We start from the raw sequence: 20,927 nt of genomic DNA, 5'->3' as shown, positions 1-20,927 counted from the left end.
ATAGGGAAATCTGTGGGTGTCATAGAATTCAGTTTCAGAATTATGGAAACTCTGTTTGCATAATTAAAGGGCTAGTTAGTAAATTCCCTCCCATTTTCTAACCTATTTAAGTAGATCATATATGTGCCAGTATTTCTTTGCTAACTACAGTGAAGGAGACAACCAGCTTTAAATCTTCCGTTGCTGAATAATACCCATAATAACTGTGTAATATATGGTTCATAATTAGTGACTATGCCGAGGTTTTTCCAGAAATGCATTAGATATGGCATAGATACAAATTTCTGCTTCATTAAATGACTTTATAGACTGTATTTTGCTGCTTTTGCATATGTGATTTTTTTTTCCTTTTTGATAGCAGGATTACTTTACAGCTTCTTAATGAGAATAGCTTTTTTTTATTGGAACCTTTTCTGAAGTAGTGTTGAAGCTCTTGGTGACCTATTTCTAATGATTTTAGAGCTCTAAAATTTTCTCTCCCTTATTTAAGTAGCTTTAACTTATGTTTGATTAGTGGCTTTGGAAGTAGATTCACAATCTAATTTTAGGAAGAAAATCTTTTCTTACAGGAGAAACAAATTCAAAAATAACCTTGTACATCACAGGATGCCTATGAATTATGGAAATGGCTCACATTCCCACACCACTTATTTAGTGAAAAAGAGGATGCAAGTCAGAGATGACTCCTCGGTTGCATTTATGCAGGCAAATTTCTTGTTAGCATCCTCTTAAATAAACACTGAGGACTCAGATGAATAAGTTTACCGGTAGAACTGAGAAACAACTGTAACATAATGTAAAGTTCTCTAAGTCCTATAGAAGCGCAGATGAGATGCTGGCATTGGGTGTTTGTGGGATGGGTGGGAAGCTTGTAAGCATCCCAGTGCCCCATACTCAAGGTGGTTTAGAGTTCTGATTTGAGGTTCAGTGTAGCTATGACTTAAGCATCAAGAAATATAATGACTGAGTTGGGCCCTGAAAAGTGAATAGGATTTCACTTTCACACAAGATGGGAGAAGGCTATTCAACCAAAGCAAAGAGTCAGAAGCATTAATCCAGATTATCATTTTTTTTTTCCCAATTAGAGTAAATTTTTATTTTAACTTTGAAGAAACACACACACTTTACAAAACTGAAACAATTCAGAAATATGTAAAGTCAAAAAGAAGATATCCACTGTCTATTCTTTGATTTCCTCCCTATCCCCAGCCCCTATCCATACCTCCTCTGCATGTTTGATGTCAATTTTCTGAAAGCTTTTCCTATGCATTTACTTATATAAATATCTGCACGTGTGTGTGTGTGTGTGTGTGTGTGTGTGGTTAGCTTCATTGTTATATAACTTGCATCACTTAATATGCCTTATAGACTCTTTTATGATACTGCACTTCAGTCTACCCTATTCATTTTAAGATCTACCTATCATTCTAGTATGAGTGTACCACAATTTATTTAACTGTTACTATATTTAGGCTATTTATAATTTTTATACATTATAAAAATGCTGCAACAAACATCTGTATCCATAGTCTCCTTATTCCCCTAGCATCCTGCTCTCTCTCTCTCCTTCCTTCCTCCCTTCTTCCCTTCTATCTGTCTAAACTATATCTTTGTGTGCATGTATATTTCTGTAGGATAGATCCTGAAAGTGGAATTGTTAGGTCAAAGTGTATGGGGGAAAATACCATGTTTCTCCCATTGTATGTAACACCTTTTAGAAATATGTGGAAGACAATTATCTAGTATGTCCTAGGCATACACAAAGGATAAAAGATGGCAGAGTAAACTAATATAACTTTACTTAGCAATATACTGAAGTATATATGTTCTGAGAAAGTAGAACACAGCAATATGCACTGCAGGTGTGACATGAAGACATATAATGACATTTACTTAAATAGGAAAAGATAGATTTATATTTTCAAACAAGGACAAATAGATTTCCTATGAATTGGAAAGGCCAAACAAAGCATAATATTGGTAAATTTGATGTTATTAAATTGATCATGCAAGAGGTTCTCACCAAAATATAAGAAGATGGAAATCTAAAGACACATGTAAATTGGATCCTGTATCCAGAGACATGAGTCCCTCAAGGTGTCTGGGGGCTTCCCTGGATATCACGTCAGAGAGGATTCAGGTATTGGATGTCTGGGTCAGGGCTGCTCCAGGACTCAGAAGGCATCCTAAACTGCTCAGAGTAGAGGGTGAAGCATTGAGCTTCTATTTTATCCGTGTAAGATGTTTCTGTCTCCCCGTAATTCTTTAATTTGGAATTATATTTATTACTCATCTTTAACATTTTAGCTCAGATTTATATCTCTAACAGGAAAGCTTTCATCTTAAAAATCCTTTCCTAATTTCCAGTCTATGTCCTCGATATGCCTGTAGATTCTTGGAATGGTGGCATCATAATATCATCATCGTCATCATCATCATCATCATCATCATCATCACTATAGTTGACATCATCTTCTGATACTAATATTTATTTAAATTACTATATGCCAGGAATTTTGATAAATAATTTATATGGATTATCTCATGTAATTCTTACAGTAAAATAAATAAGTATTCCAAATTTTGAGATCCACATAGTACATGTTTATAATCTTTTTAACTTGTCTTCCCCTCTGAACTGTTAGTTCATTGAGGGCTTAGACAATATCTTTTATCTTGTATCTGTGTACCCTTGGCAGTAAAAATAGTGACCAGTAAATGTGGTTATACTCCAAATATTTGAATGAAACTCGGTTGAGTCCAGGTTGATCTAATATCTAGATGTGGCTATGATATGATCATTTTTAAGTAAAATGATACTGAGATTCTTATCATGCAAAGCCAGTACATTTCTGGAGCAATAATTTATTTTATTACAGTCACTAAAATATTTGTCAAATTAAAGTAAAACCCCCTTGGGTTTTTGTTCTCTGTTCTTTATGTGTGTTGAATTCAAATTGGATAAAAGACTGATAATCACAGATTTCTGTTATTGGAGAAAATGGGATAAAAAGACTTCTTGGCAAAATAGTCACAGTTTTTCAACTTGCAAATTAAATTATAGTGTAGATTTGCTATCTTGCCCCCATTAACTTCTTGCCCTCTTTGGCTTTCTGAACCCCTGGGGACCAGATTTCCTGTGGCCTGTATAACAGGCTATTGATCACCCTTTCTGCCTTGCTACCCTTACCTCTCAGTACAAATTGGCCTGTGTCAATTGGAGGGGGAAGATAATTAATTTACACTCACATTGAAATTAGATGCATTCTGAAAGGAGACAGTCACCTGGGCTTGGATCCTGCGCTGTACCAATTTGGGCTTGTGAATTCCTGAGCTAATGTTCTAAAGTAGTAGGCGTGTAGGTAAATCTGTTTTTTGAACATCTGTGTGTACTGGGGTGGGAAGGATTGGAAGGTACCCCTAAATAAATTCTGTTGGTGACCTTCCTAAAGTTTTTACACAGTTTAAATCACACTGTGTCTCAGAGTTGAGATTATTCACTCTTAAACTATTGGAAACTTTTTCAAATCCACGGAAACAGTGTGTAAAATATGAGACGATTAGACAGCAGGATAGGTCTTTCCTACTATATGTTTTTACTTCCCTTTCAGTATCTAAATTCGTATGTTGATAAGTCACTTTCTTCTAGTTGTACCCTTGAGTGCATCACTACTTTAGACTCAAAGATGCTGTTATGAAACAGAATATACAAGTCATGGACCTGTTTATAATAAACTTATAAACATGTGTTTTTCCCAACTACTTATAGCTCTACTATGCTGAATAATATATTTGAAACACTGAGTTAGCAATCTTCTCAAGCAGAGTGACAGAAGCCTGTAAGAAATAGGCAAGGCCATTCCGCTTCTCTGCTGGCCTTCCAGAATGCTTGTTGCTCTAATGCAATACAGGTAAATTAACATGCAACAAAATTTCCAGTAAAAGTAACAGTGATGTTCATTCCCAACACTGGTAGAGAAGAAGTGAATAACTGTATTTCTTCCAGCGGGTTTATGTCTTAATTCATTCTGATCATAGCAGTGAAACATTTTTTAGAGAATAATGGATGTGCCATTCTCCAGAACCTGGGAGCAACCCCTTAAACATTATGCTTGTGGTGAATCCCTAATGTTTGTAATACTCCCTCAGAGTGATGTGGGGGTGGATTTGGGCTCATTATTGAAAAGCACCTTGTACCTCAGGAGTCCTCTATCGTTTTGATCTTGTACTGAGTTATGTTTATCTCAGCAAATTCTTGGCTAAATGACCTTTCATTCCTCAACTAACATGAATAGTAAGGATTATAGTATTGGTCAACTCTTTCAGAAGGGAGGAAAATAAAATGGATAGATGCATTTTCTTAGATTGGTGGCTTATTAGAGTAAAAGATACATCACAAACAATTCTAGAACTTTTTTATTCCTGACACTTATAGATTATTTAAAAGGTGCTCAAAAACATATTTTAAACATGAAACAACTTGCATTAAGATCTGAGTCAGTTTAGGTGACCTTCAGGAATCAATTACTTTAGATCAGATGTCTCCCTAGATGTGATTTAAAAATCTGCATATGCTGGGAATATTCAATTACCAATACAGATATTTTTTAACTATATAAATCAATTCAACGAATAGTCATTGAGCACTTGCCGTGTGTCAGGCACAGTGAGGGTAATTGAAATAAAGAAAATTTGATCCCTGACCTGAGGCATTATTAAAGCATACATGCTGGGTAAATCTTACTTGGAGAGAATTCTAGGTAAACCTTTGTTTTTTTTTGAAATAGGGGATCCAGAGACAGAAGAAAGCTTATAAAGAGATTAGTGTTTGCTTTAGGGCTACCAGAAAGGAGAAAAATAAGTGGAGGTTTTGCCCAATTTTCCTATGATTGTGTTGGGTTTGAGTAAGCAAACATTCTGTGAAGTTAGGCTGCCTGAGAAATACTGGGTGGAACATTCTGAACAACTCAATAAATAGCAGTATTATAAAGAGGTCCTTTGGCTTGATGTGATGGTTTCATCTCCTCTGAACCACTGTCATATTTTCTTTTAGGCCAACATAGCCTGGCAGTGATAAGACGCAGATACTAAATCCTCTCTAGGGTTTGTGCCTAAGTGTGGGGGTAAAGAAATGGTCTTTTTCAAAATATAAATGGGTGTTTGCTTTCACAATTTCTAGAGGAAGAAGTCAACTGGTAATTTGAAGCTACTTAATCTGTTTAGCTATTCTTTTGATTTTAGATTTTCTTAATGCTTTAGATAACCACATTAAACAATACAAAACATATCTAACCATCTGGATACTAAAATGAGAAAAGTCAATGTGTTGGTCTTATCCTTCAGGGTCAACTAATATAAGTTGACAGCAAGTCCTTCTCAAAGCTGCCTTCAGGCAGTTTATTCATATTGATCAGCTTTTGAGCTAACATTGTATTTAAATGAAGGCTGGATCTTAAGGGGAAAAAAAAAGAATGTAAATCTAACAACTTTTATGAAGTTTAAACTATAAAAGAACTATTCATTTCTTGGATAAAAGGGAAAGGAATTTTAGCATGTCATAATCTGTATAAACTTGTGAATTTATGAACCTACTCTGGAATATATTAAATGAGTATTTATACATTTACATAAACAGTATGTGTGTCTCCAAATGATGAAGAAAGGAACTTTGTCACTTCTCTCTTGGTCTCCAGAGCTTGGCAGAATGCCTGGCCCTTGAGGGTGCTAGGTAAATGTTGAATGATTAGATGAACGAACAAATGAATGAATGAACTCTGGTTTGAGTTAAGCCCCTTGAAATTCCATGTATAAATAAGATTAGCTCTTTTCCTTCAAGAGGAAAGGCCAGTGAACACACTAATTAATTGAAGTTCTCTTTGTTGGCCAACTTTTTAATTAATTGAAATCAGCATGATTCTTTGTACCCCCAGTACCTTGAACAATTGCTGGCATATAATAGTGCTAATTACTTGTATGAGTGAATGAATGTTCTAGTGAGACGGGACATTTTCACCATTTCCATTCACTGAGCTCTAAATCCTCCCTTGTTACCTATATTCAGGGTCCCCATTTGCTGTGAAGACATGCTTCTTCTAATTCTTTAACTCACAGGGGTTTTCTTTCTTTGAACCTTGGCATGTACCATCTTTACAACTTATTTGGGTTTACATTTTTTATTGACATTTTGAAATGACAGTAAGTTATTTTTATCAGCTTCTGGGAATTTATCATGCAGGCAAATTTTAAAAAATATTAGGCAAACTCTTCTGGAAGATGCTCATTGCATTGCAGTTTTTGAGAGTGAAGCTGCTGTGTCCTGCTTTACCAGGTTAAGAGTACAAAATAATGTCAGATTTCCTTTTAACTTTCACACCCAGTGGACCTGAGTTGCTCTGCTGCTTTCTCTTCCCAGAGTTCTTCTGCCTTAGTTAAGTTCAAGGTCTCCAGGAATATATATTTAGTCCAAAGAATTTGTTATTATAACTTCACTGAAAAAGACCTATAAAAAAATCTACTCACCTCCTCAAAGGACTTGTTCTCTGTGGCTGATACTGCTATCACTGTGATACGGAGTTCCTTCTGAAAACGTGAAGTCCAAAATCACGGCCTTGAACACTGCTGTAATCACCATGGCAAACAAGGGACCCAGCTGTTGCCGATTTGGCAGTTGTTTCTTTGTGTGCAGGGAGAGAAGACATTTTTTCCTATAATATGTCTGCTTTGCATCAAAGTAGATACTGGTTCCCAGATGTTACCATTCTTAGTGACCAGCTTATTCAGTGCATGTACCCATCCAGCTGTTATTCTCAAGACACATTGTAGTGGCTGTGCCAGCATCAGCCAAATGCTGCAGAACCAACCCTTACAACATTCTAGAGCCTGAGGTTGGCCCCATTGACTAGTACAGAATATCACATTTCTCTGTAGAGAAATTTCTCTTGGGACATCCATACTTTTCCATGGTCTGGCTTTAGGTAGATTCTGTTAATGTTAAAAGTCCTAGGGAATAGCTTCTTCTTTTAAAAGGCCTGTTGGTCTTACATAAAGTTTTAGAGCACTTGGCTTTGTGGGAGAGAAGTGCTGCCTAATTCCACCAATTACTTGTATTTTAAATCCTAGAAACTTACGTATTTAAAAAAAAATCTGCCTTAATCTTGGGATAAGATTGGGGTGCTTACTGCTTTATGTTGTAAACTAAACTGTTATTCATTTTACCCTCCTCAAAGCAAGGTGTTTTCTAAGATAATTGATGGAACTAGTAACAACTTTTATAGGATTTTTTTCTTTATCTTAAAAATTATAGACTGCCTCACTGAGCACATTACTACACTAGCGTACAAAGTGGAAATAATCAAAGGTCCAAAAATAGAATAATGACTAAATAAACTGGTTGGTATGCTTATTCAATTGGACATTATGCAAGCATTAAAATCAAGGTTATGAAGACCATATAATGATATTAAATACACTTAGGAGTTACTAAATGACAAAAGCAGAGGCAGGTCACAAATTTGTACATACACTTCTATGTTTGATATATATGTGTGTATATATATATCTTGTCACCAAGATATATAATCACTTTGCCATGCCCTTAATTTTTGGAAGGGCATACAGTCCATTGCTGAAAGGTCTTAAATGATCCAGTGCATACACAGTGGCCAGAGAACAGTGTAATACAGTTCTTCGCTTTTTGCCTCAAGTCATTTTTAGGTCCATTATGAGGCCATTTGGATGGAGATCAAGGAGTCTTTTCATCTGGGCTGTTCTCTTCTCCCCCTCCCTAGATGTTGCTTTATCTTTACCCTTTGGCTATTCCTTCAGGGTTAGGCTCTTTCCGTCTTCTCCCTTAGAATTCAATTCATTTTGGTTTTTGACAAAGCCGATGTGTGATGTGTGTGTGTGTGTGTGTAAATTGACACAGCTCAGTCCTGCCTCAGGGGTAAGTATCCACAAGACAAAGAAACCTTCTGAATAACTAAGATAAAGGGGCTCTTAGAATGTCATTGTTCTCTTTGTCTCTCTTTCTATTTTGCTAATCTGATCTGGGTCCTATAATGTTGTGGTCACTTGCTTTTCTTCAAAAATGAGTGAGGCAAGAAGGAAACTCTACCTTCCTATATTTAGGGGAACGGTATCAGAAAGGAATCTTACCAAAATATTTATGGTGCTTTTATTCGAGTGACACTTTACGTTTAGTTTTTTCTATTTTTCCTAACTTCCAAAGTGTGTGTAATGTGTTAAATAATTTTACAATAAGGAAAAAATATAATAAGGAATTATGAAAACTTAGTGGATGAAGACACTTCTTATTTTGCTGATTAGAAAGTTGAGTTCCAGGTCTGGTAAATGAAGTGTCCAAGAAAAACTAGTGAGTAGTAGAACCAAGACTAACACCAGGGAGGAAATATATTCTTGGGGCAAGTAGATAAGCATTGATGACAAACCTAAATTCTTCAAATGGCGCCACCATTTCCTAGCTGCATTACCTAGGGAAGTCTTTTCCTCTCTTTGAGCCTAAGTTTCTTCATTCATAAAATGGACATACCTGGTTGGATTGTGATTTCCATGGGCTTTATACATGACAACATATGTAAATTAGCTAGCACAGGTCACATAATGGGTAACCAGTAAATGTTATTTCCCTTCCTTTCCAGTTGTTCTGTTACCTGGTGCAGCGTCTTACCAATGTACCAGCCAGCGTCTTCTCTTCGTATAACACATTACACTTTATTATACTTGTATACAATGCCTTGTGTTGCTCACCTGTTGAACTCCTAACTGCCAGTAACCTCAGAAGGTCACTGTATTTGGCGATAGGGCCTTTGAAAATGTAGTTAAGTTCAAATGAGGTCTTTAGGGTGGGCCTTAATCCAGGTTGACTGATGTCCCCATAAGAAGGGAACATTTGGATACACGGAGAGACACCAGGGATGCACATGCACAGAAGAAAGACATTGCGAGGACACAGTGAGGAGGTGGCCACCTGCAAGGCAAGGAGAGAGACCTCAAGGAGAACAACCTGCTGACACCTTGATCTTGGACATCCAGCCTTCAGAACTGTGAGAAAATAAACTTCCACTGTTTAAACCACCCAATTTGTGGTATTTTGTTATGGCAGCCCAAGTAATACACCTTCCATCTTTAAATAGAAGCTAAGCTGCTTGAGGGAAAACCGCTTTGCACTCCTTTGTAATCACAGCAGATGATCAACAATTTCTGGATAAATTCTATGATTTTTATTAAGAATGGAAACTTTGTTTCATATTTCTTTTATGTCTCCCACAGACACCGAGCTATTGAGGTTACCGACAACTATAATGTGACCAGATCATGAGGATTATATATGTTCTTTTTTTTCTTTTGCAAATAGCAACTAGAATTATCCTTTTTATGAAGTCATAGGAGTAAATGCAATTAAAGCTGAAAAGATTATTCCTCATTGCCTGTCTAGACATAGGAAGAGAGAATTAAATCTTCAAATGTAATTTCTGAAATGAAGATTAATGACCAGTAGTACATGATTCCCTCATATGCTGATGACCTCATGTTGTTTGAGACTAAATGTGGGAGCTTCTCACTATCTTTGGATTAATGAATATGATCGAGTTATTTTAAATACAGTTAGGATGTAACATTAACTTGTCTGTGTTGGACGTTTGCCTTGTATTTTTCAGAGGATCAAAACCAGGCAATCGTAAAAGAGAAAGTCAAAGGGTTTTTTACTGAGTTTTAAAAATTACATTTGATTCTCATTTTCTGGATTATGGGAAATGTGGGAGAAAATGAGTTATCTTAATTAATTTATGGAAGGGACATCAAGAGATGAAAAAATTTTGCAGGGTTTTCAATGTTTGCCAAGTCTAAGAGCTCAAAGGGAATTTAGTGATAAATGAGAAATCCTCTGAACAGTAAGATAGCAAGTTTATTACTGGGAAAAATGCAGAAAATAATTTTTAAGGAAGTCGGGGACTAATTCTTTTTGAGCCAGCATAGTCTTGGTATATCCCTCAGCACATACATGTACATATACGTACATCCCGACAAGGAATATTTTTCTGATGTCTTGTCATTATCATAATCTGCTGAATAATCTTTGGATGTTAATTGAAACCTCTGGTCCTCATTCACATATCTATCAATAAAAGGCTTTAGAGTAGGTAATCTGGAAAAACTCTAACATACCTTTCAATTCCAGCATTCTTTTTCTTTCGTATCTGGAGATAAGACAAAAAAGGGAGAGAGTGAAAGTGCTGTCACTTAGGGAGGCTACTGGTCATACTGGTTCTGCTAGTCTCCTAAAGACAGTCTCTGCCAGGGGGCATTGACTGACTTTACAGCTCAAATACCAAGCCTTATGCTTCAAGATGACAGGGTGCTATTCACTGCTGAATCTCCAGAATGAGAAGGATGCCTGCAACACAGAAGATGGTCAAAATACTTGCTGGAAGACAGCGTAGATTAATGTTTGCAGTGCTGTTTTGGAGCCGTGTGATCTATTATAGTGTAACCTGCCCATATTTCTCAGGGATATGTTGACATATGTCTACTTAATTATCAGACATATGATTAGAGGATTAAAGAATTAGAGAAACATAATCACATGCTGCTGCTAAACTAAAGCAGCAGGATTTTAAAGAATGTCCTGTTGTTTTCTTCCCACATAGAAAACCAATAAGCTTTCTTTTATCCTTCTTTTTCATCCCTTCCTTTTTTGTTTTCTATTCTTATTTTTCATCACAATCTACTGTTATTAGGAGAAAAAAACGTATGTTCTGAATATAAACTCCAGAATGAGTTTCTGTGAGGGCAGGGGTACTGTCTGTGTTTTTCATGGACCTAGCTATGATGACTCACCAAAGATAAATGAATGATTGAATAAATGCTGAAATTTATAGCCATAGAAAAAGTCAAATGATATTTGGTTGACTATTCGTTAGTAGTGGGGAAAGATCCTGGAGAGAAGGGACTGATGCACGTGTGTGTGTGTGTGTGTGTGTGTGTGTGTGTATTTATATTTGTAAAGCATCAAGAGAAATACACTGATACTCGTGCTTTAACAGAACATAAAAGCTCCATATGTCTGATGATTTTCTTGGTCAAGTTCAAGGGACGATGCTTATGAGTGAAAAAAGACAAAATTACAAATGTTGAAATGTCTGCCCATTGTTTTCAAAAGCCTGGCTGATTTAAAAAGAGAGAGTATTTTAAATATTAGCCGTGTGGCAAGAAAGATTTAGAGTCAACAAGATTATCTTGACGTACGGTTTTCCTCAGACGCTGGTCTTCTAGCAGGTAGTTTGGCATTGTCCTTCTCTTCTGGGTCATTGTCACAGTGTTTCTCTGTGGCTCTGAGTTTGGTGCACACTTTCTGTGGCATAGAAGCCTGATGTCTCTGAAAAACTATGGAAGAACACTCATCAGAATGGGAAGCAGCCCTGCATCCTGACTCAGTAGGGATAAAGAGGAAATCAGCTGCCTAATGAAACTCGTTCTCTGCCCCCTGCCATTGTGAAAACTAGTGGCTACAGTATTTCATTATGAATCTGTGTTCATTGCTTCTCACCCTTCCTTAGTCTGAGAATCAAAGGCCATTTCCGTCAGATCTCATCCTTGGAGTTCTCATTGTCACTCATACCTTCATCTATCACCTCTATGCAGCTATCTCCCCAAATCTGTATCTCAAGTCACATTTCCCTCAGCCCTTGCTACAAACCAATGAAACAAGGTTTATTTTTTAAATTGTGCCTGTTTTGGCCTTATAGTTGGCATGTTTTCAGAGAGTCAAAATCACAAACAACATTTTATTCTGCTTTTTTCCTCAAAAAATCAAATCATTAAACCTTATGAACTGGAATTTCATATTTTTATTCTTAACAGATATACTGCAGGGACAGACACTTTTTTTTAGGAGTAAGGTATGTCAGAGCCGTTTGCTGGCTTACCTTTTTATTTCTCAAATAAAAGCACTGAGTAAGTGTCACATGTATATCACTTTAATGTTGAGACTGCAGAGTAAAATTTAAGAGATTTATTCTCTCCTCAAATTTGAATCTGAAAATAACTTGTACTTACATCAGGAACTTTGCATCCTCATCTCTGTAATCGCATGATTCCCTTAAAGTCAAATTTAAGACACAGAGGTGATTGCGATAGAAAAAATATTTAAAGAATGCGAAACAGTAGCTCTTTATTAAGACTGTTCAGTAATACATTTAAAGTTTATATTCAAAGAGCATGTTTTTGATTAGTATGTCTAGGCACATTTATATAGCTCTGAATATCTTAAATATATATATATATCTCAGAAATTCTTAAGTTTTATAAACTACAACTTAGTTATTCTAGTTTTATATCAACACTTACTGAGGTATTTCCTTGACTTACCCAAATCCCAGATTTAAAATAAAGTTTCATCTATCTATCTATGATATATAAATTTTAAATGATACATGATCCATGGTGCTGGAACTTCTGCAAGGAATATTATCCTTCTGAACAGGGCTTTCTCATTTACAAGGTGCTTGTCTGCACCAGAACTGTTGATCCTCCATCAGCCTCGCAGTAATACTGGCAAAGGGAGGCCATGAAATCGTCTTTCCAGCCTTAAATATTCTAGAAGTGCATTTCCTCTCCTATAGCTGTATAAAGGAGATCATCTCCATCACCATCTCTATACCATAAGCATTCAAGATTCTGAATTTGTTTTTGTCTTAACTGCATGGTTCCTCTTCACTTCACTATGGCTGGTCACATGCTCTATTTCTTCATGCAGTATATGACTCTGGCGTCTCTCCATGAGATGTTTACTTTGCATATATGAAGAATGAGTACCTCTTGCCACGCTGTTTGACCCTCATAACCATCACAAACTTATAAAACTTGCCTATGGTTTAGTAGAACAGCTTGCAGACTTTATCCATCAAATATATTTTTAAAGTATATTTTGAAACAAAAACTATTAAAACTCATTAAAACTGATTTTAGAATAATTTCACAAAGATGTTTGACAAGAATGTTTGGCTATCTACCCAGTGAGAGACTAAAGAGAAGAATTTCTTTACAGTGCTTTCTTTGGAGCCTTAGATTTTCCCTCTTGTGCTGTATTTAGATGTGTGAGCATGTCTAATTTTCTGCTTCTGTGCCTCACTGTGTGTCTAGTGCTTATCGTAATCCAGCTCGAGTGTCAGGCCAAAGTGTGAAGAAAACCTTCAGTTCTTACCTGAGTAAGCCAACTTGTAGCAGAATGAGGACCCTCTGTGCAGGGTCCCTCCCAGCCTGCTTTTTACCCATGCATTCCTGACATTGCAGATAGAGGTCAACACGTGTTTTTCCCCCCTTTAAAATAGTTCTAAAAACTTTAAGTGTTTTACTAATTCAGCAAGACTTGGAATGTTCCTGGTGTAACCAGATTAACCAGATGGTAACAACTGCCAGTTAAATTTAAACAAATTCGGTACAGTTCCATTCAAGGCAGGCCAATTAATTTCAATTCAACTCATTTCAAACACATCTATGGAGCACCTATACAGTCAAATGCTGTATTAGGTCTGAGTATACAGGGATAAGTAAAATACTCTCACTGTGTACATTTTAACAATGAGAGTAAGCATGCAAACAAAATAAATTGTGATGTTGCTCAACAAGTAAAATAATCAAATTACATACACAATGCTGAAGTAACCAGAGTATGAAATAATTGATTTGGGGGTTGGGGAACTATGATGAAGTGATTCTCAACAATACTTCCTGGAAGGAATGATACACAAACAGGATTTTGAAAGATGACCAGGAGTATGTTAAGCGTCAGGGTGGGGTCAAGTTTAGACAGAGGAAAGACCATTGGATATCCTAGTCTAATTCCTCTGACCTTAAATAGGTTCTTACGCATTTAGTAATGATCTTTGCTGTTTCCACAAAACACATTTTCACTTTAGCTATCTTATAAAAGATGAATATTTTACTACAATTATATTAAAACAAATGCATAAACCAGAAGCTGAATGACTTTGACCTAGGATGCTATACTATACCATGAACAGTATTGCCTGGATTTCTGCAATGCGGTAAACCTGGTTTTAGCCATCATTTAAAAAGACAGCAAGGAAATCAATGGGAAATAGTAAAAATACAAAATAAGTATGAATCAAGAGATTGGGTTAAACTTTCCATTCCGGCACTGAGAAGCTTTCAATCTGGGTTAAATGATAAATCTGCTGAGGGTCTAAATTTTCTCATGTGTTAACTGGGGGATTACATAGGAAAGCCCTATAGTCCCCTCTAGCTTTTAAAGCATCTTCTGATTCTACAGGGTGCTCAGGACAATGAAAATAACCCGAGGGATGCAGAATGAGTGGTGGAGTGAGCACAGTCTTTGCAGCCAGCAAATCTCAGATTGAACCCTGGCTGAACTTCATACAGATTGAGAGATCTAGGGAGCATGGGCATCACTTCATTAGTAGTTCTCATTTGCAGAACACCTATTTTATAACATTGTGAGGATTAATGCTATAACACGATCAAAAGAACTGTAGAGTTCCTGGCATATACTAGGTACCTAATAAATGTTAGTTTCTGTTTCCATCTCCTTTTGTTCTGATTAGTACTCAGTCTTTTTTATAGGGAGCCTCAACATTCAGGTGTTTAAGTCTAATTATTCTCAGGGTCCTAGGTTTTGTCCATACCACGGCAAAGACATGATAGAGCAAGTGAAGCAGAGAAATGGATTAAGGCATCACATAGCCAAGATATCTGATATTTGATAACATTGTTTTTTTAAAAAGAGAAAGTCATTTAACAAACTCATGCCATAGTGGCCTCAGCTGCTTTTCTCTCTCTGATGACCTTTCAGTTGTGCCTAATTATTAACACCGATACCATGCAACCTGACTAGTCAGCACATTTGCTGATAGAGGGACATTTCTCACACAATAATTCTCTCGCATTTCACTTCACAGCCAGATTTATTAACCAGAGTTTGTTGGTAAGAGTCTTTATATGAAAACCTCGTTGCTTTTATAAGGACGTACTTGCAGAAAGATAGTTCCATAAATAGTAAGATGCAGTGTACCTCAGTTGGCTCTAAAATTAGCTGAATGCAGAGTCCACCTCTGTTCTTCCTGGGGTTGTTCTGTTTTTGTTTCGTTCTCTTTGTCCATCAGTGCAGAATCGTTTTCATAGAAGCTTAAATCCTGTTTTTTGGTAGATGTGAGGAAGGGTACCTCTGGCTGGACTGGGAAAGATCCTTCCATTTCTTATCAAATGCTATGATAACATGTGATTATGGCTTTACTAAGGGGTTGTTATAAACAATGACATAAAAGTCTACTTGGTATCCTGGAAAGATCAGGGACTTGAAAACCAGACAGATTCTGGTTCGAAGATCAGCTCATCACTTAACAACTGGGACTTTCAGTGATAAGCTTACTTTTTCTGAGACTCAGTTTCCCAATCTATAAGATGAGGCTAATAAAGACTTCCTCCCTATGGGATATTATGAGGATAAATTGAGCTGATGTGTGTCAAGTGCTGAGCAGTATCTTTTGCATAAAGAGATACTGCTCATTAAATGGAGCACTATCATCAAATCAAAACTGAGTACAAAGTGGCAAAAAGCGTCAGTCATTTCAGTGATGGTTCCATTTCCCAAGCAAAGCACTATCATATACATCCTGAAGGAACAAATTCTTTCTACCAAATCGCTGGTATTTCACTCTCACTTTTGTTTATTAAGTGAACAACAACAAAAAAGTAACCCAAAGCTGGACTCCTTTAAAAAAGAAAATCTGTGAGAGAATTTTCTTTTCCTAGTACAACAGAATTTGGCAAAAGTTTTCTGGTCATTATATGAAAGGTAACTACTGATAGAAGGCAGGAAGATTTATGGAACATAAGTAACAATCTTTCAGCACAGTAATAGTATGTTGCAAACAAAAATAAGAGAAGCCATTATAAAAACTGAAAAGGATGTTACTTTTCACATCTAGGGGATGTTTTCAGGGGAACATGTTGGTGAGAGTGGCCAGCATGAATATCTGTGATTATATGAATATGCTGTGATTACCTGACTGACAGTGAGCCTGCTAATGTGACTGACTGGGGTGGAGAGTGCTGCTGTGAGAAGGTGGGGATAAAATTGCAGTCTCCGAGACAATATGTTTTTATCCTGCTGTATATTTCCCACAAAGGCGAATAACTAGTGATGTTGGTCTTTGGAAGAACAGCCAGAGACTTTCTATGCTAATAATCTCAACCCCAAGCCTACAAAATTGTTATACACACTCCTTAAAATAGTAGTCAAAGGCATTCCATGAAAAAAGGGGGGGCTTCCATCATCAAATAAGTTTGGAAATGCTGACTATTATGTCCCCGCCATGGATCATCACAATCTATGCTAGCATATGAAAAACTCTGAGAAGTCCAGCAGTGAAAAAAGCTACTAGAGGACGGTTCTATCATTTCCTCACTTTAAACTGGAGTCCTTTATCAGGAAATTTTTATTAACATCCTTTTGTGCTGGTGATCTGGAAAACATACTTGGGGCAATTCTGTAATTGATACTCAGGAAAAAAGTACATGTAGTAATATGAGGAAGAGAGTTGTTTCAGGAAGACAGACATTTATAGTTAACATCTTCTGAACTGTACTCTTTGTGCTTTCTCAGTGAAGATGTTTTAGAGTCATCTGTGAAGAATCTATTGTAATATTTTGGTTCTGGCTTATGACTAATTTTCTCGTATAGGCACACCTCAAAATATTGAGAGTTTAGTTTCAGATTTCCATAACGAAGCAAATAACACAGTAGTGAGTCACATGAATTTTTTTTGGTGTCCCAGTACACATAAAGATTATGTTTACACTAACCCATCATCTATTAAGTGTGAAATAGCATCATATGTCTAAAAAATGTATACGCTTTATGGCTAAACAATGCTAACCCATTATCTGAGCCTTTAGTAAGTCATATTCTTTTTGCTGGTGAAGGGTCTTGCCTTCATGTTGATGGCTGCTGACTGATCAGGGTGATGGTTGCTAAAGGTTGCAATGGCTGTGACAATTTCTTAAAATAAGATGACAATGAAGTTTGACACATTATTGACTCTCCCTTTCATGAATGAATTCTCTGTAGCACGCCATGCTGTTTGGTAGCATTATACCCACACTAGAACGTCTTTTAAAATTGAAGTCAATCCTCTCAAACCCTGCTGCTGCTTTATCAACTAAGTTTATGTTATATTCTAAATCTTTTTTGTCATTTCAACAATCTTTAGGGCACCTTTACCAAGAGTACATTCCATCTTAAGAAACCACCTTCTTTATTCATCTGTAAGAAGCAACTCCTCGTGAGAATGCAGTAATTCAGTCACATCTTCAGGCTCCACTTGTAATTCTAGTTCTATCTCTGTTTCCACCACACCTGCAGTTACTTCCTCCACTGAAATCTGAACCCTTCCAAGTCATCCAGGAGGGTTGGAATCGACTTCTTCTAAACTCCTGTTAATGCTGACATTTTGACCTCTTCCCATGAATCAGAAATGTTCTTAATGGCATGTAGAATGATGAGTACTTTCCAGAAGATTTTCAGTTGACTTTGTCCAGATCCATCAGAGGAATCACTATCTATGGCAGTGATAGCCTTATGAAATGTATTTCTGAAACGATAAGATTGGAAAGTCTAAATTGCTCCTTGTTTCATGGGCTGCAGAATGGACGTTGTGTTACCAGGTGTAAAAACATTAATCTCGTCGTACATCTCCATCAGAGCTCTTGGATAAGCAAGTGCCTTGTCAATGTGTAGTAATATATTGAAAGGGATTTTTTTTTTTTTTCTGAGCAGTAGGTCTCAACAGTGGGCTGAAAATATTCAGCAAACCATGTAAACAGATGTGCTGTACCCAGGCTTTGCTATTCCATTTAGAGACCATTGGCAGAGGAGATTTAGCATAATTCTTAACAGTCTGGGATTTTTGAAACGGTAGATGAGCATTGGCTTCAACTTAAAGTCACGAACTGCATTAGCCCCTAACAAGAGAGCCAACAAGCCTTGAAGCCAGGCATTGACTTCGCCTCTCTAGCTATGAAAGTCCTAGATGGCAGCTTCTTCTGATAGAAGACTGAAAATCTGTTGTTAAGTGTAGCCTCCTTCATTAATGATCTGAGCTGGATCTTCTGGGTAACTCTCTGCAGCTTCTACATCAGCACTTGCTGCTTCACCTCTCATGTTGATGTTCTGGAGACAGCTTCTTTCCTTAAACTGCATGACCCAACCTCTGCTGGCTTCAAACTTTTCTTCTGCAGCGTCCTCACTTCTCTCAGCCTTCAGAGAATTGGAGTGAGTTAGGGCTTTACTCTGGATCAGACTTCGACTTAAGGGAATGTTGTGGCTGTTTTGACCTTCTATCCAGACCACTAAAACTATGTCCCTATTAGCAATAATGCTGTTTTGCTTTCTTATTGTTTATGTGTTCATTGGAGTAGCACTTTTAATTTCTTTTAAGAACTCCTTCTTTGCATTTATAACTTGGCTAACTGCTGGGGGCAAGAGGCCTAGCTTTTGGCCTGTATCAGCTTTTGTCCTGTTTTTCTTACTAATTCTAGTCATTTCTAACTTTTGAGTGAAGGTGAGAGATGTGTGACTCTTCCTTTCACTCGAACACTTAGAGGCCATTGCAGGCTGATTAGTTGGCCTAATTTCAACTTTGTTGTGTCCCAGGGAATAGAGAGGCCTAAGGAGGGGGAGAAAGACAGGGAACAGCCGGTCAGTGGAGCAGTCAGAACACACACAACATTTAGCGATTAAGTTTGCTGTTTATGTGAGTATGGTTCTTGGCACCTCAAAATAATTACGATAGTACCATCATAGATTGTTCTTCACAGATCACCATAAAAAAATACAATAATAATGAAAAAAATGGAAATACTGCAAGAATTACCAAAATGTGACACAGAGACATGAAGTGAGCAAATGCTGTTGGGAAAACAGCACCAGTAGTCTTGCTGGACAGAGGGTTGCCACAGACCTTCACTTTGTAAAAAACGCAATGAAGCTCAATAAAGCAAAGCACAATAAAATGAGGCTTGCCTATGCGATTGTGTTAAACAAGAATCAGTTATTTCATAGTTTTATTTTGCAGATGAAGGCACCAGGGCTAGATCTTATTGTCTGATAAAATCCTTTTCAGGTCTTATTGTACAGCTTTCAAGTTCTGATGCAGCCATCTTTTTAACTAAAAATATTTTCTTAATTTGAGCAATTCTCCAGGTTGAGGAAAACTTGTAAGCACTGTTAGTACTTGTCAGGAGTAAATGGGACTCTGGAGAGTTCTTTGAAATAGGAAACATTTGAACAGAATATCATCTTGCTTTCAGCTGCTTGTACAGACGCAATTTCTGCAATTCTATACCTCACAGCTCTAATTCCTCTTCATCTGTGTCTCAGGCTTCCATCAATAATCCTTCTGCTGAAACACATTTGACAAGAGAGGTAGAGTAGACGCCCTTGCAATATCTTCTGAATGTCACTCAGCAGTGATTTGTAATCGGGCTCATAAATTTCAGGAAGAAAAATGTAAAGCTAAATAGGGGATTCAATCCATGTGAATCCAGATTGGGCAAGGGTATGGTTAGTGGCATTTTATAAAATCATCTTTTGAGTAGACAGTGGAGACTTTGTTAAAAAAAAAACCTGTGATTATGGATTCCTGTTGTGGATATATATCTACAAAATAGAACCCTCTTGCAATGTACCTTAATGTATGAATGAATTGGCTGTTTTCTGGATCCAATTATATTCACCTTACACACTGTGATTTCTGGTACATCTTCCCATCCTGGAAACTCTGCAATACAGTTGTTATCCCGTCTCATAACACTGGTATTGGAAAAAAGGATCTAGCCTGGTTGTATGTGTTAAGTGAGAAACTGAGTCCCTGCTGCCCCTCTGAAATTCAGGAGAAATACGTGATATAGTCTATTATTAAAAAACTGAGGAAGAAGAAACAGTGGAAGATACTCTTTTTGGACAGTGAAAAATGTTAAACTAATTTTATTGCTTTGGACCTTTCTTGGTGAAAGCTATTAAAAAACTGTTCTAATTATTTTTGAACAAAATTAAAAAAAAAAGAAACATTAAAGTCATGTGGTATATTTTTCTCTTAATTTGTCCAAGAGCCGTATACTCATATTAACTTTCATTATTTGTTTATATAGTAGCATTAGACCTTTAGGGGAAACATACTATATTTAGGTAATACTTATCCTGAACTGTTTTCCCCTCAACTCTAATATATTTATGTGTCCGTATATGTTTAGTTACAAAATAAAAGAATGTTGTGTATTGAGTGTTGTGTTGTTTGGAAAAGAGAATGATGAATTTATAATAACCTTTGTCTAAATATAAGGATTAGAGATGTTGAGGCATGTAAACATAGGCTATCACTCCACTTTTTCTAGAGCAAATTACGCTGTTTGAGGAATTCCTTTAAGCTCACAATTAGAGCGAATAAGCTTTATACAATTTCACAAGAAGATCTATATTGACTAATGGAGAGAGATTACTTTAAAAGTGGTGAAAGTGATGAGGCCTAAGTGCCCATTTAACATGAACCCTACATTTCCTTCTGTTGAATTTGTAGTCATTCTTCTTTCATTCAACTCTTCAGGGACTAAAGAGCTCCAGCCTGCTCTGGAAGAAGTCACTGTCTCACTGCCGGAGTGCAAAAGACTACTCTGCTGCTCTCTGTGTCCATTTAGCTTGTGGCTGCCCTGAGAGCCTGCCAAGTGTCAGTCAGGGCTGATTGGACACCTGTGTCCAGGGAACAGGACAGAGCAATTCACCTCACCCAGGTCATCAGACCATCTCCAGATGGCAAAGAACTTCTAAAGTTATGAACTAGCTTGCTTGTGATGCAGATAAGTGACCTGAGGCT

The 20,927-nt window shown here is 36.9% G+C and overlaps 1 pseudogene; it reads right to left on the bottom strand.

The window, feature by feature from the left end:
- Positions 1-2,368: 2,368 nt before the first annotated feature.
- Positions 2,369-18,979, bottom strand: LOC116663353 (annotated as a pseudogene).
- Positions 18,980-20,927: the final 1,948 nt, after the last annotated feature.

Source organism: Camelus ferus, chromosome 4 (genome assembly GCF_009834535.1).
Source record: "Camelus ferus isolate YT-003-E chromosome 4, BCGSAC_Cfer_1.0, whole genome shotgun sequence".
In the NCBI taxonomy this organism is placed as follows: domain Eukaryota; kingdom Metazoa; phylum Chordata; class Mammalia; order Artiodactyla; family Camelidae; genus Camelus; species Camelus ferus.
The sequence above is the reverse complement of the archived record's forward strand: the minus strand, read 5'-3'. Positions and strand labels throughout refer to the sequence as shown.